The sequence below is a fragment of the Salvelinus fontinalis genome, chromosome 5 (assembly GCF_029448725.1).
Source record: "Salvelinus fontinalis isolate EN_2023a chromosome 5, ASM2944872v1, whole genome shotgun sequence".
NCBI lineage: Eukaryota > Metazoa > Chordata > Actinopteri > Salmoniformes > Salmonidae > Salvelinus > Salvelinus fontinalis.
Window position 1 is genome coordinate 12717181 of NC_074669.1, and position 12877 is coordinate 12730057.

Here is a 12877-nt window from a genome sequence, read left to right on the forward strand (position 1 = left end):
TTTATAGTGCCTGTGAACGCGCAATCGACCCCATTCAAATCGTCATCACGTAAAGGCATCCAGGGGAAGACGTAAGCAGTGTCCGTATAGTCATAGCAATAACAGTGCCCTTTTAACTGACTCCAAAATTTCTGAAATCTGACTCCATGTCAGGGAAATTGCTGTAGAATGGGCTCTGTTCCACTTAGAGACAAAATTTCAACTCCTATAGAAACTATAGACTGTTTTCTATCCAATAATAATAATAATATGCATATTGTACGATCAAGAACTTTGTGGGAAGCCGTTTCAAAAATTACACGATTAGCATAAATAGTCACAACAGCGCCCCCATCCTCAACAGGTTAACTTCTTTGATATAGGGGGCAGCATTTTCACTTTTGGATGAATTGCGTGCCCATAGTGAACTGCCTCCTACTTTGTCCCAGATACTAATATATGCATATTATTATTACTAATGGATATAAACCACTCTGAAGTTTATAAAACTGTTTGAATGATGTCTGTGAGTATAACAGAACTCATATGGCAGGCAAAAACCTGAGAAAAATCCAAACAGTAAGTGAGAATTCTGAGACTGGTCATTGTTAAACTCATCGCCTATTCAATTCCCTGTAATATGTGGATCTGTTTGCACTTCCTACACCTTCCACTAGATGTCAACAGTCTGTAGAATGCTGAATGAAGCCTATACTGTGATGTGGGACCAGATGGGAGGTGTTTGAGTCAGTGGTCTGGCAGATTGCCAGTTCTTGGTCACGCACATTCCTCATGATATCGCCATTACTAAGAGGCTGAAAATAATTCTCCGGTTGAAACCTTATTGGATATAAATGATAACAACATCCTGAAGATTGATTCTCTACTAAGTTTGACCAGTTTATTCGACTTGTAATATAACTTTTTGAAGTTTTCGTCCGACGTTTGCCTGCATCTGCACGAGCGTTTGGACACATGTACTACAATTGGACATAAGTAATGGACATTATTGAACAAAACAACGATTTATTGTGGAACTAGGATTCCTGGCAGTGCATTCTGATGCACATAATCAAAGGTAAGGGAATATTTATGATGTAATTTCGTATTTCTGTTGACTCCAACATGGCGGAGAAATGTTGTTAAATCTGAGCGGCGTCTCAGATTATTGCATGGTGTGCTTTTTACGTAAAGTTTTTTTTAAATCTGACACAGCGGTTGCATTAAGAACAAGTGTATCTTTAATTCTGTGTAAAACATGTATCTTTCATCAAAGTTTATGATGAATATTTCTGTTATTTGGCTCTCTGCAATTACTCTAGATATTTTGGAGGCATTTCTGAACATGGCGCCAATGTAAACCGAGATTTGTGGATATAAATATGCACATTATCGAACAAAACATAAATGTATTGTGTAACATGATGTCCTATGAGTGTCATCTGATGAAGATCATCAAAGGTTAGTGAATAGTTTTATCTCTATTTCTGCTTTTTGTGACTATCTTTTGCTGGGAAAATGGCTGTGTTTTTCTGTGGCTATGTACTGAGCGTGGCGTGCTTTCCCCGTAAATCCTTTTTGAAATCAGACATGTTGGCTGGATTCACAACATGTGTAGCTTTACTTTGGTGTCTTTCATGTGTGATTTATTGAAAGATTGATTTTTATAGTAATATATTTAAATTAAGCGCTACATTTTTTTCTGGATTTTGGCCAAGTGGGACCCACCTATCCCAGAGAAGTTAATGCAACCGCTGTGTCAGATTTCAAAAAAACTTTACTGAAAAAGCACACCATGCAATAATCTGAGTACAGCGCTCAGAGACCAACACAACCTAAACAGATATCCGCCATATTGTGTAGTCTACAGATGTCAGAGTAGCATTATAAATATTCACTTACCTTTGATCTTCATCAAAATGCACTCCCAGGAATCCCAGTTCCACAATAAATGTTTGTTTTGTTCGATGAAGTCCATCATTTATGTCCAAATACCTCCTTTTTGTTAGCGTGTTTAGCCCAGTAAACAAAATTCATGACGCGCGATCACTAGGTGCAGACGAAAAATCAAAAAGTTCCGTTACAGTCCGTAGAAACATGTCAAAAGATGTATAGAATCAATCTTTAGGATGTTTTTAACATAAATCTTCAATAATGTTCCAACCGGAGAATTCCTTTGTCTTCAGAAATGCAATGGAACGCAAGCTAACTCTCTTACGTGAACGCGCCTGGTCAGCTCGTGGCTCTCTGGCAGACCTCTGACTCATTCCCCTCTCACAGTAGAAGCCTCAAACAAGGTTCTAAAGACTGTTGACATCTAGTGGAAGTTTTAGGAAGTGCAATATGACCCCATTTCCACTGTGTCTTGGATAAGCAAAGAGTTGAAAAACTACAAACCTCAGATTTCCCACTTGCTGTTTTTCTTCTCAGGTTTTTGCCAGCCATATGAGTTCTGTTATACTCACAGACATCATTCAAACAGTTTTAGAAACTTCAGAGTGTTTTCTATCCAAATCTACTAATAACATGCACATCCTAGTATCTGGGCCTGAGTAGCAGGCAGTTTACTCTGGGCACACTTTTCATCCTCACGTGACAATACTGCCCCCTACCCAAGAGAGGTTAACATAGTGAGAGTATTGTAACATCAAAAGGTTGGGGAAAAGAACAATCTTTAGGTAATCCAACCAGTTGAAAGTATCCGTTGGTACTTAAAGAAAATGATGTCAGATCAGTTGTCGTCTGAGACATTATTACTGATGATAGGATGACATAAACTGTATCTTGGAAAGTCTACACATTCTAGTTATCCGATTCATATAGAATCAACTTAAATGTTTAAATATGAAACTATTTGTGAAAATATTAGATGCAGTTTTAGTTTTTAAAACGAGAGAATTGTTTTCATGAGGAAAAAATGCTCAATCAGTGGCCACGCCCACGTGAATAGGCATTGGTTGGAAATGAAGAACCAACCCCTTTTCTCCACTTCTATAAGAGACCCCGTGACCCAATTGACTGCGAACTAAGCCAACCTCAGCGTGAGCTTTGGTTGCGAATGGTTGAACAAAATAAATATTGTGTTCCCGACGACGTGAGGACTGATGTCCATACGTTTTAGAAGGGCGAATTTCAACATGGAGGTGACGATTGCAACGCTGGAAGGATGCATTTTGACGATACCAGCCAGAAAATAGCATGAACTTATATTAGGGCAACTTGGTATGAACTTTGAACTCTTATTCAGTAAAGAAGTGATACATCCTAGACGTCGAGTTATCAGCAGCCGCTGTAAACGTGCGTGGCCTAGGAAAGGACGAACAATCTCTTCGGAAAGACCGGGTACTACAACGTATCCGTTCTACCACACGACGACGGTACTACAACGTATCCGTTCTACCACATGACGACGGTACTACAACGTATCCGTTGTACTACAAGACGACAGACTACAACGTATCCTCCCAGAAGTATTCTTCAAAGGACAAGGGAGATCTCTGCTGGGCAACCCAGCCTTCCATCTTCGACCAATCTATTGAAGCGCAGCTCAGAGTAAATATATTTCTTGCATTTTCCTTTTCCGAATGGGCGGTTATTTAGAATGCATACGATTCTGTATTTACGATGGCATAGCTTAATAAGGTCCGATAGAGACCCAATCCTTTTTGTTTCTGTTTTCCTACGCTTTCATTCAAACCCAACCCCCTTTCTTTTTGTAACCAGCCGTCATATCAGTTTCGTCCGCTAGGGATGTTTTCTTTTATAACATAATTAGCAATCAACGTATGATCCTTCCTGTGTATATGTAATTCAGTGTGATTTATTTAGTAAATAAATAAATTGTATTGCTGATTCAATTTGTTAGTCAGGGTTCGTGGAGATAACCAAGAATTTACGACGTTCAGATGAGACTGAATAAGGTGACGATTTAATAATTGACTGCTATTGATATAAAAGATTACCAGGTCTTTAAGAGTTTATTCGGAAGACAACAGCTCTATAAACGTTATTCTGTGGTGCCCCGACTTCCTAGTTAATTACCTTTACATGATTAGTTTAATCAGGTAATATTAATTAGAATTGATTTTATAAAATAGCATGTCATATCATTTAATCCATAGCAAAGACACAACACTAGTTAGCTAACTACATAGTGCCAGTCAATTCTGAATTGTACAGTGAAGTTAGCTAGCTAGCTATGTAGCCATTCATTCAGTTAGTTTTCAGCACTCCTCCCAAAAATATTATGTCCTGCACTTTTATCCTCTTTGACATTGTCACCTCTATTTAAGGGCTCTAGCTACTTTTTCACTAGAGTGAACAATGACTCACTGAGTGCTGCTCATTTGAAACTGCAGATACTGTGCTAGCTAGCCATCTAACGTTAGCCTAACTAAAATATACAACTTAGCATTGCAGTCGGTACAACTCTTTTTACACAATATCTCATCACCAATAGTTTACTAGTTTCACAACATAGGAATACATTTATGAACTGTTCATGAACTTTTACTTATTTTTAATGTTCAAAACATTTATAGATTGGAACACTCATGAATTTAGCTGCCCAGGACTAGCGACTAACTGATTTTTAAAAGGCGAATAAGAGTACTACTGAAATAAATAAATGGGTATGTCAAATGAGCAAGAAATTCACATTAAAAAAATGTGCCTCTAAAAAGGCCAACACTGGAATAATATTCAAATAAATGTTTCATAAATGGACAGGTAACAGACAAAATAAAAGAACTTGAGTAAATGAGGGATACAAAGTAGGCTGTATTGAAAGCAGCTGCTTCCACACGGCTGGTTTGTGAGGTTAAGTAATTAATTAACATCCCATCATGCTTAGGGTCATGTATAAAAATGCCCAGTTGCCTATTATTTTGGCTACCATGGCTAGAAGAAGAGATCTCAGTGACTTTGAAAGACACTCTCAAAGGAGCATAGGGGTTTAAAGTGGGTGGAATTTCTTGTTGAAGAATGTTGTTCCAGTCCTCCAATAGAGTTCCTGACACTTGTAGAATCTATGCCACGGTGCATTGAAGCTGTTCTGGCTCGTGGTGCCCAACGCCCTATTAAGACACTTTATGTTGGGGTTTCCTTTATTTTGGCAGTTACCTGTACATAAATCATTTGTCTACATCTCAAAGTGTAGCCTATATGGTAAGTCCACACCAATGTTAACATGAGGGAGGCGCCAGAAAATGTAACCAAACTTGAATGAGACTTTTAATTACATCAATATAGGCTAAACGCCAGTCATGTTTGACAAATGTAATGTAGGATAATAAACATTCACGTCTAAAGGCTATATTCTGTTGACCCAGGCCTACTCGAGGCACAGTTTGTTCAGAATTAAATGGTCACGAGCGGAGAGAAAGGCCAGTTACTATTGTGCACCGACCACACCCATCACCCACCTTGCAATCTGAGAGGAGGCAGTCAGCATTTTGAAACTATTTAACCATAAATGTAATTGTATTAAAACCTGGAGATTTTGTAATTTTCTGAGGCACGTTTTGGGCCTACCTTTCGAAGTAGCCTTGCCAAATTCAGACCATAGAAATGTTGAGGGATTTTTTTATAAACACTTCCTTATGCCATTGTAACCAACATTTCTCTCATGTTCTATTACTTTTCAAATCAACATTCTTTCATTATTCAACAGACACTGCTGTGTGCACATTGGTGCGCTTATGTGAAGAAATACATTTATAATAATTTTAAGCTAAACGTTCTGATCTGTGGCATCAACCTCATTTGCATTTAACATGTTTTGATGTAAGCCTACAGTGGTTGTATGGATTTTGGATCTATGGTGCCAGAACCATCCCAGACATATTTTTTACGGCATGCCCTTAATTATGATCCCTGTAGCTACCTCTCCTCAGCGAACACCACAAAGAGAGAGAGCAAGTGCGTGCCGCTGAACTGTTACTGCAGATCAAAGCAATATGTCAGCCGTCTGCCTCTGGGGACCGGGCGCAACCGAAAGCATATTTGGTGGTTGGGGATCCAATCATATACTGAACAAAAATATAAACGCAACATGTGAAGTGTTGGTTTCATGAGCTGGAATGTAATGATCCCCGAATTTTTCCATATGCAGAAAAAGGTATTTATCTAAAATGTTGTGCACAAATGTGTTTACATCCCTGTTAGTGAACATTTCTTCTTTGCCAAGATAAATAATCCACCTGACCGGTGTGGTATATCAAGAAGCTGATTAAACAGGATGATCATTACACAGGTGCATCTTGTGCTGGGGACAACAAAAGGCCACTCTAACTAAGATGTGCAGTTTTGTCACACAACACAATGCCACAGATATCTCAATTTTTGAGGGAGTGTGCAATTGGCATGCTGACTGCAGGAATGTCCACCAGAGCTGTTGTCATTTTTGTTCAGTATACTTTTGCTTTGTAGAAAATGAGGAACTGAGTCTGTTTTAAAGCCACATAAAGCCAGTAGCTGCCTGGTGCTTTACAGTCTGAAAATGTTTTCAAATCCATCAAACTGATCATGGTATAATATTGGGGATGGGGTCAAATTTACGTGTTTCTAATATTGGGGGGGCGTCATGTCCCCGTCCCCCAAGTTACGCACATCTGTGTACTATGTTTGTTTACTGTCGCTATAGGAGTCCATCTAAGGCAGTAAACAATGTGTTTCAGGTAAGTTTCTGTTGAGGTTGTGTTGTTCATATGCGTTAGTAAGCAGATTTGCGTTGCGTATCATATTTCCCTTATCCCCCTCTAATTATCTGTCTATGAGAGGTTCCCTGCTGGTTCTGTTCCACCCTGAATGTGGTGATGCAGAAGTTGGTCATGGCAATATCCTGTCATTGGTGACTGATTAGAACCCCCCCCCCCCTTCCTCTCCTCCTCTCTCGCTCTCTCCTCAGTCTTCCCGTGGAGATGTAAACAGGGAGCCGGAGCTCCAGGAAATGCAATCCCCACACTGCTGTTCCCCTCAGGCAGGATTTACAATTGAGGAGGATGTTTTCTGATTATACTCTGTGTTATTGTCGGCGTGTGCGCACATGCATGAAGCATAGCCTGTGGTCTGATCTGCCGAGCAGGAACAGGATTGGGTTTGTAATCCTTGTTTAAGATAGACATTATGGTGCGGAGTAGATTTCACTTGGATTATAGGATTTTCTTTTTTCAATAGTTGGGCTGGGTGGGGGAGGAGGAAAGGGATGGGTGGGGGCTGCACATTTCCTGAAATGATGAATCCCATGTAGTCAGTGAAGACTATTGCCCCACCAGAGCACAAAGCTTTTTAATGCTTTAATTGCATCTCAAAGGAGTGGGGAAGAATCAAATTAGGGTTTGTCCTACATTTTGGAGCTGTGTGTGAACAGTACTTGTGTGTGTTTGTGAGAGAGGCAGTGTAAAAGTAGGCTGGATTTATTTATGTATGCGTGTACATGATTCATTCCAAGGACTAGGTGTTGGCTTCACTGGCAGCAGCAGAGCATCTTTATGGAGGCTTATCTCTCTCTGCATTGAGACGTGCTGACTTCACAAACTAAAACACACATTTGCGCACTTACACACTCATACTTACAATACACATTCTCACATGCACGTACACACACGCACACACATTTTACACTCTCACAGCGAGCAGGCACCTTTTTTCGTCACACCAGATGGCATGTGTCACAATATTACGGCAGTATTTCATTAACATTATGTGCATCCATCTGTTGTGTGCTCTAAGGCCCCATAGAGCCTCTTGTTTCGGTCACTTTGCAGCACTGCACCATCAACAGTAGACTCAGTACTACTGCATGTTTATATAGCCTAGAGTACCTCAAATCGAATCAGTTTATTGGTTGCGTACACAGATTTGCCGATGTTATCGCCGGTGAAGCGAAATGCTTTTGTTTTTAGTTCCAACAGTTCAGTAATACCTAGCAATACAATAACAATCCACACATAATCCGAAAAGTAAAAGTTTGACATTTCGTAACGAGTAATATCAGAATGAGCAATGTCAAGGTATATAAATTCTGGGGGAAAATCAGACATCACATGTGGGTGAGGTTAAGGGTAAGGGGCCTACATGGTTGGGGGTGCTCGAGCCACAGATCTAGGATCAGAATACCCTACCTCAAACCCCAGCCTTTACCATTTAGATGGGGGGGGGGAGGATATGACCCTGTATCAGTGGTTAGGGGTAGCTTCTACCTACTCCTGGTTGGAGCTTTGTTCAAAGCAAGGCTGATAAACTACTGTGGGAGGAACACTGCCCCCCCCCCCCCCCCCCCCCCCCGGAATGCGCTACCTGAGGCTATTGACTCAGATAACCTTTTGGTATATTAAGTTTTTGCATACTGTTACACACTGAGGAAGCCAGAATCCCTCCCCCTCCCCAGTCCTAGCTCTGTCTGGGGGCTACCTGCAGGGTCAGGCTGACTATAGCCACGGTTTGCTTTGTCTTTGCAACGGTTGGCTGGATAGATGTTAAAGGTTAGATCAATTGGAATTTGGAGCCTGTAGGCTATGTTTGTGTAGAGATTTTGCTTAGTGATAACTATGATTGTAATGGATGAGGCCTACTTGTATGTAGCGGTTTTCACTTGTTCTCCAAGTGTTTTGATTGTAGGGAATGTGGCTTAGCATTTAGCCTTCCTTTGTTTTAGGATTGTTAACATACTGGCTATCAAAAGTCTGTAAATCTTTTCAAAGTTAAAACGGGTTTGGCAAAACCTCAAGTCAGTCAATCTGTCAGATCTGGAACCAGTTGTGTTCTTTTTAGGAAAAGGTGTCTACTATTAGGCGTACCTCCTGACGTCACAGTATCTACAGCAAGACAGAGGGTGCACATTTCCAAACTGGTTGAATTGTTGAAATTATAAGTAAAATAATTGTGTTTCAACATGTTGTAAGTGTTGTTCAAACTCCCAATGTAGTGAGACTCCTTTTAGTGAAGAAGCCCATTTATGATTCATCACAAACTTAAATTCTGCAATGTGTCGAATGGGATTCTGAATGTGACAGGTCATTTTTTTGTATAGCTGTTATTATTGCAGATTTGCAAAATAATATATGCAGTTATGCCTTGCTTTGAAACTCTTTAGAGTGGGAACATTTTAGAGATTTCCCACTTGACCCATTATGCAGTCTGCAAAAAGAAAAACAGTGAAAACGTTCCTATTTGGCTTTAAAGCTGCAGTGAGTCTGGCACAAAGACGCAACTAAACTGAACAAAAAAAAACACAACATGCAACAATTTCAAAGATTTGACTGAGTTACAGTTCACATAAGGAAATCCGTCAATTGAAATTAATTTATTAGGCCCTAATCTATGGTTTCAAATGACTGGGAATACAGATATGCATCTGTTAGTCACAGATGCCTTCAATAAAAGGTAGGAGAAAACCAGTCAGTATCTGGTGTGACCACCATTTGCCTCAAGCTGCACGAGACATCTCCTTCGCATAGTTGATCAGGCTGTTGATTGTGGCCTGTGAATGTTGCCCCATTCCTCTTCAATGGCTGTGTAAAGTTTCTGGATATTGGCTAGAACTGAAATGTTGTTGTACGCGTCGATCCAGAGCATCCCAAACATGCTCATTGGGTGACATGTCTGAGTATGCAGGCCATTTTCAGCTTCCAGGAATTGTGTACAGATCCTTGCAACATTGGGCCGTGCATTATCGTGCTGAAACATGAAGTGAAACATGAAGTGATGGCGGCGGGTGAATGGCACGACAATGGGCTTCAGGATCTCATCACGGTATCTCTGTACATTCAAATTACCATCGATAAAATGCAGTTGTGTTCGTTGTCGGTTGCTTATGCCTTCCCATACCATAACCAATGTTCCCTCTTAAGCCGCACACCACCTCCAGGACTGCCACGCTGAAGAAATGCCAGGCCGCGCAGAGAAAGACTTCATTGAGTTCGCCCCATTTAGTTTGTACTATATAGATGTTTTTTTCTGTGAGCGAATCAACATCATAGCAGCCCCTTTTTCAATACAACAACAAAAAATCTAACTTTGCAAAATGCAGTCTGTGACTTTGTTGTAGGCAGAGCCAATGCGCAACAGTGTAGAATTCTATTGGCAGGTAGCCCACGAGTGGGCTGTCAATCACCCGTGAGTTAATGCATGTTTCAGAGCAGAGCGTGTGCACATTTATTGATATTCTTTGCTAGTTAGCGAGTAATTAGCCCAATTAATCAGCAGAGGGGTAGCCTACATTTGTCTAATTCTCTGTATGGTAATAATAAATCATTTTATTTTGAAGTGGTTTCTTGCATCATACAATGTACAGTTACCTATTTGGCCCATGGCGTTACAGCCTAAGTAAAAAAACATTCAAGCCCTTCATAATGTAAACTTTTTAAGTCTCATGCAATGTAGGCCAGCATTGAACTCCACATATAGGTGTAGGCTATATATGTGAAAATGTTTTGGGATTTGCTCCATTGGTTTTGTTGGTATGCTTGATAGCCACAATAGTCTATTGGCTACTGTCTATTGATAGTCTATTGGCTACTGTCTAAAACTGTAGGGGTACAGCCTCAGTGGTCATTGTAAACGTGCACTGGAAGTTCTCGCAACGGTCATGGTGCACTCTGTTCACAACGTTGACATCGGCAAACCGCTCACCCACATGACGCCATACACGCAGTCTGCCATCTGCCCAGTACAGTTGAAACCAGGATTCATCCGTGAAGAGCACACTTCTCCAGTGTGCCAGTGGCCACCAATGGCGAGACTTTTCCCACTGAACGCCGAACTGCAGTCAGGTCAAGACAACAAGCACGCAGATGTACTTCCCTGGGATTATTTCTGACAGTTTATGCAGAAATTCTTCGCTTGTCCAAACCCAGTTTCATCAGCTGTCCAGGTGGCTGGTCTCAGACGATCCCGCAGGTGAAAAAGCTGGATGTGGTGGTCCTGGGCTGGGTGTGGTTGTGAAGCCAGTTGGACGTACTGCCAAATTCTATAAAACGACATTGGAGGCAGCTTTTGGTAGAGAAATTAACACTCAACTCTGTGGCAACTGCTCTGGTGAACAGTCCTACAGTCAGCATGCCAATTGGACTTTCCCTCAACTTGAGACGTCTGTGGTGTTGTGTGACAAAACTGCACATTTTAGAGTCCCCCGCACAAGGTGCACCTGTGTAATGATCATGTTGTTTAATCAGCTTCCTGATATCACATACCTGTCAGGTGGATGGATTATCTTGGCAAAGGAGAAATGCTCACTAACAGGGATGTAAACAAATTTCTGCACATTTTAGAGATGCTTTTTGAGACTGGAATATTTCTGGGATATTTTATTTCAGCTCATGAAACATGGGACCAGCACTTAACATGTGGCATTTATATTTTACATCCACTACCACCACTGCTTGTAAAGTGTAATGACCATACAATACCCACTCGTACTGTTGAGTCATTTCAGCAAACCATGACACCCACCATCACAGATTTTTCTGAAATTGTTTCTGTAGTTAGAAACCGGTAAGATTGACATTATTTTGTATACTTCTTTTAAAATCTGAAAATGTAAGCTAATTGACTGCACCCAAATTGGCCATTTTAACTTAATAGGATTCAAATAAGTTTAATAAATATAGTACCTTACATCCGATTGGGACAAAACTTCTTCCTACCGATGAGTAAGATGAGGGATCCCCCCCAAAATTCTCTAGCCACCCACAGACCCCACGCCAATTCCACCCAACAACCAGTATACAGTATCAGTTCTCTGTTTGACAAGTAGTATGATGCTGGGGCTTGGAGTATTGCTTCTTCATACCCTGTTCAGAGACATTAGCAATTGATGTCTCTTGCATTATTTACCATAAAGTAGTTTGAAAGTATCAGGTTTTGACCACTAGATGCCGCTGTTCCTGCTATACCACCACACTTATCTATTGCGCTGGTCTCTTGTGTTTTTTTATCAACTAGATCACAACATTTCCTTTGCAACTTTGAGTAGGAAACTAAGATTTGGCTCGTGATGAAAGTAAATTGTGGTCATCCTCACAATTCAAGCCAGTCCTCCATAAAAGCACATTTCACCATGAGGCCAACGGTGACTTTCTAAAACAGTTAGTTTAATGGCTGTGATTGGGACGGCAGTTAGCCTCGTTGTTAGCGCATTGGGCCAGTAACCGAAAGGTTGCTAGATCGAATCCCCGAGCTGACAAGGTAAAAATCTGTCGGTCTGCCCCTGAACAAGGCAGTTAACCCACTGTTCCTAGGCTGTCATTGTAAATAAGAATTTGTTCTTAACTGACTTGCCTAGTAAAATAAAGGTTAAATAAATAAATAGGAGAAAACTGAGGATGGATCAACATTGTAGTTACTCCACAATACTCACAAAAATTACAGAATGAAAAGCATGAAGCCTGTACAAAATGAAATATTCCTAAACATACATCCTGTTTGCAATCAGGCACTAAAGTAATACTGCAAAAAATGTGGCAAAGAAATTAACTTTTTGTCCTGAATACAAAGCATTATGTTTGGGGCAAATACAACACAACAACACATCACTGAGAATAACTCTTCATATTTTCAAGCCATCATGTTAAGGGGATGCTTGTCATCGGCAAGCACTAGGACGTTTATTAGGATTAAAAGAAACAATAGAGCCAAGCACAAAATCCTAGAGGGAATACCTGGTTATCTGCTTTCCAACAGACACTGGGAGACATTCACCTTTCAGCAGTACGATTACCTAAAACACAAGGCCAAATATACACTGGAGTTCCTGAGTGGCCTAGTTACAGTTTTGACCTAAATTGGCTTGAAAATCTATGGCTGTCTAGCAATAGTCAACAACCAACTTGACAGAGCTTGAATTTTTTTAAATAATGAATATGCAAATATTGTAAAATCCATGTGTGCAAAGCTCTTA

General features: G+C 40.5%; 1 protein-coding gene across 2 annotated transcripts in view; it reads left to right on the forward strand.

Moving 5' to 3' along the window:
* The window catches only part of LOC129855137 (TLE family member 5-like), a 43378-nt gene that overhangs the window by 19109 nt on the left and 11392 nt on the right, over positions 1 to 12877 (forward strand). The window lies entirely within an intron of this gene.